This window comes from Oratosquilla oratoria, chromosome 11 (genome assembly GCF_046742065.1).
Source record: "Oratosquilla oratoria isolate Oo_2021 chromosome 11, ASM4674206v1, whole genome shotgun sequence".
Taxonomy (NCBI): domain Eukaryota; kingdom Metazoa; phylum Arthropoda; class Malacostraca; order Stomatopoda; family Squillidae; genus Oratosquilla; species Oratosquilla oratoria.
The window spans coordinates 24,545,152-24,549,922 of record NC_134787.1 but is presented as its reverse complement, the minus strand read 5'-3'; positions in this window follow the sequence as shown (position 1 = coordinate 24,549,922).

Here is a 4,771-nt window from a genome sequence, read left to right as displayed (position 1 = left end):
TCACAGCTTGGGACTTGACTGGTCCTTTGCTCTCTCCACATCTGATTTCATTGACATTTCTATCTTTAACTCGCACTGGCATACATCTTCATTTTTTCATTTTTTCTTCATTTTCGGTAACTTATTTTTCTTTTCTTTTTTCTCTCTTTGAATTCTCGCACCTTTTCGGCACCTACATCACCAGAATGTGCACGTCAATCTTTCCCTTTGCTTCTCAGCTGCCTTTCCTCCTTTTTCTTCAACACTTCTCCTTTTATCTTCCCGTCTTCTCCATCCACAGCCTCCAGATGTTTGTTTAGTATTTCTTCTTCAGGTGACGTCGACGCGTTCAGCCTGTCGAAGACAAAAGAGTTCGAATAAGGTCTTTGGCTGCAGCAAGAAGGCAAGAGCCGCGCCATTCGAGAAGTTGCTGATATATTCTTATTGACAGCGAGAGCGCATGCCCAGCGCAGGGATTTTTCTTCTGAAAAGAATTGTTTGACGGAAGGCAAAAAAAGATATAATACTATCCTTATCAGTGTAATATATGTATGTCTGCTGCATTTGTAAGCATAATATGATATCCCTGTAGTCTGGATCATATGTATTATCATTTATAAGACATATGAAGGTACCACTAACAGAAATACAATGTTATAGAGGAGAAAAATATTAAGCAAAAATAATAATGATAATAATGATAATAATGATAATGATGATGATGATGATGATGATACGAATTAGATGATAACGAAAACGATCAAAGAGAAAATGACTGCCCAAATTCAGGAGTAGACAAATGAAGGGGCGAGAGAAAGAATATCAAAAAGGACGCGGATGGGATGTGGGGTAACGTGTGAATAGATGCCGGAATGAAGGGATGGCCATATCAATCTCGGTTTTCTATCGAGCGCCACCTTTTCAAAGGATTACAAGGGTATTATAGAGGAAGATCATGCCCACAGGAGACCTTCTAATCCATAACGAGGTCGGATGCGGAAAAAAATAAAGAAGTAGACAAATTGATTAAATAAATAGATAATGATAAGTAATAAACAAACAGAAAAATTAAATTCATAATAAATAATCAATAAATACAAAATAAACATAATAATAACTAAATAAATAATGGTAAACAGATAAAAAAAATGGTAGGCATATTTCTTAGGTGTTTATGTAAATGAATCGTAAAACTTTGAACTGTACTTAATTGTACTGCCTCTGCGGAAAGTTTATTTCATTCATTTAATACACAGTTTCCGGAGTTCTTTCTACCCATTTCCAAATTACATCTACTTCCTAACAGTTTGAGGCCATTATTTCTTGTCTGAATCGCTTTTGATGTCAATTCCTATATCAAATCACTACTGAGTCTACGCTTTTTTAGGGAAAATAAATTAAAAAGATTTAATCAATTTTACTATTTGTTTCTGATATTTGGAATCAGATTTGTGGCTCACCGTTGTATTTTTTCTGCCAATGTCTTTAATGAGATTCGATTACCACACGGAGACAGCATATGCCAAATGTGGACGAACTAAAGATTTACATAGCGTGTTCATGTCAGAGGGAATTTTAGAATATAAAGATCGCGCAATTAGCCCTATAATCTTGTTAGCCTTCTCTGAGGCGGAAATACACTGCTTATATAATTTGAGATTATCACTGATAACTACGCGCCGAAATCCTTCTCACTACCCAAATTTCTTAACTTTCCAAATAGTTTGTAATAATACTTATTACTTTTACCTATGTGTGTGTATATATATATATATATATATATATATAGATATATATATATATATATATATATATATATGTACATATATATATATATATATATATGTATATATATATATATATAGTAATCAAATCAGCCATCCTGAGTCCACTGCTGAACAAAGGCCTCCTTCATAGCATTCCATGAATCACACGACCGCGCCATCCTCTGCCACGTCACTCCTCCAAACTTCTTGATCTCGTCTCTCCACCTTTTGTCTGGTCTCCCTCTTCCACGCTTCCTATCTCGCGGCGTCCACTCAGTAACACACTTGCTCCATCACTCATCAGTCGTTCTTACTAACTTACCTGCCCAATTCCACTTCCTCTCTTTTACTGCCCCCACAGTATTTTTCACTCTTGTCTGCTCTCTCACCCAACTTGCTCTCTTTCGGTCTCTCGGTGTTATTCTCATCATTGATCTCTCCATTTTCCTCTGTGCAGTCCTTAGCTTTGTTTCCATCGCCCTCGTCAGCTTCCAAGTTTCACACCCGTAGATTATTGCTGGTAGAATGCATTGTTTGTAAACTCTCAGGATTTTATTATACTTACCAAACACTTGACAACCAATCCTAATGCGTCTTTTTATTTCATTATCATTATCTTTCGTCACCACCATCTGGCCTAAATAATTATACTCTTCAGCTTCCTCAAGTCTCTCATCATCAATTACAATCTCTGTACTTTGAACTTTCGTGTTGAACATTATTTTGGTTTAACTCTTATCAATTTTTAAATCTACTCTGAGAATTTCCTTGTTTAAATCGCTCAGCATATCTTGCAAGTCCTCTGCATTTTCTGAAATAAGAATAATGTCATCCGCAATCTTAGATGTTTCAAATATTCGCCATTAATCTTCAAACCTTTCTTTTCCAAACTCAATCTTCTGAAAATATCTTCCAAACAAACTGTAAATAATTTGGGTGAAATTGTATCACCTTGCCGTACTCCTTTCTCGACCTTGATTTTTTCTGTATCTTTATGTAGTCGAACTATAGCGGTACCTTTCGCATAAATCTTTTCTAAAACTCTTACGATCTGTTCGTTTGTACCCTGTTTGCGTAGCGAGTTTACCGTAGTATTGCTATTTGTTCTACCGTGTCAAAGGCCTTTTCGTAATCTACAAAAGCTAAACGCAGAAGTATATTGTATTCTGTCGTTTTCTCGATTAGTTGGTTTATCGCCTGCAAATGGTCTGGAGTCGAATATTCACATCATAAATCCTGCCTGTTGTTTTGGTTGGTTTCCATCTAAAACTTCATTTAGTCTATTTGTAAGGATCTTGGAGAATACTTTATATACATTTGATAGCAAGCTAATCGTTCAGTAGTACCTAAGGTCCTTCTGGTCTCCTTTTAATTAAACAAAATTACTATAGCAATGCACCACGCATCAGGAACGCTTTCTTGATTTAAGCACTGGGTGTACAACTCAGCTAATTTAATATGAACTAATTTCCCTGCGTCTTTCAACAGATCTATTGATATACCATCTTCCCCAGGTTCCTTCCCTCGTTTCATAGTTTTTAGAGCAAATTGTATTTCATCCTTTGTAATCTCTGGTACACTACTAACGTCTAAATATAAATTTACTGAGTCAACTACGGTCTTCGACGAGTAAAGCTCTTGGTAAAATTCTTCTCGTTTTACCGTTTTGTCTCTACATTTAATGATTTCTCTATTTCTATCTTTCAAACATATCATTTGCTGTTTTCCTAAAGCATGTCTGCGCTCGGTCACTTTAATACTTTTACCTTTCCGAATAGTTCCCTCTATTTCACCCATGTTTCTCTTTCTTTTCTCTGATCTCTGCCTTTTGTTGATAAGCTTGTTTAATTCTACTGATTCTATTTGCCTCTCCTACTTTTAATCTGCATGGTACTATTCTTTTAATTTGGTCATTTGTAGCTTTGGAGTATTTGCTTTCTCTAATGTTTTTTGTATTTCCCTGCTTTTTCTGCTGATTCCCTAATGATATTCACTAAATTCATTTTAATATCTTCCTCAGTGTCATCGTTAGTTATTAGAGTTTCGATTGTTTTTTTTATTCTTTCTGAAATTTCTCGTTATTTTCCCTTACCTTTGCAGGGCTTATTGTCTTTTTAAAATTAGTTTGTTTCTATCGGCTCTGAAATTTAACTTAGCTGTGCAATCTACCATTCTATGGTCATTACCTATGTTAACTTTTTTTGATAAATGTAACATTGTTAACGTTCTTGCTCTAATCTCCTAATATGAAGCCTACTTTGTTCTTTGTTGGTCCATTTGGACTTCTCCACGTCCATTTACAGCCTATACGCTTTTGGAAGAAATTGTTTATTATCCTCATGTTGTAGTTCTCTGCAAAATTGACTAACATTTCGCTTCTGTCATTTCTTTCACCTACTCCAAACTTACCAAAGCACGTCTCATCTCCCATCTTCCCTACTTTAGCATTAAGGTTGCCTATTACCAATGTGTACTTTTTTTTTTATCTATTACTTGACTTAAATCATCATAGAAGGACTCAATTTCATCGTCTGAACTCTGTGAAGTTGATGCATAAACCTGAACTATTTTTAGAGTGTATCTTTTGTACAGCCTAATCATAATCCAAGCTACCCAGTCCAATAAACTACTGAATTTGACAACGTTACCAGCAGCCTCTCGGTTTATCCACTAGATATTTCTTTGTCCTTACTTATTTAGTAGAACAGGTGGTGACCATCTTGTAATTGTACCAGCTTTTCTTCCATTCTTCGGACTTCGCTCAGTCCCACGATGTCCCACTTGATGTTCTCTATTTTTTCCATTAAACTGTCCAGACTACGGTCTTCTGAGAGGGTTCTTATGTTGTAAATATAGATCTTTATTTTCTTCATGTTGTTTAATGTCCAAGACTTGGATCTGCTTGGACAGTGCTTACTCACATTCGGTGGCACACTGCCCGTAAGCACACGAGGGAATGCAGTAGAACCTTTAGGAGACGATGATCCAACAGGAATTCCCGGTTTTATTTTGGTTGTGCTATTCAT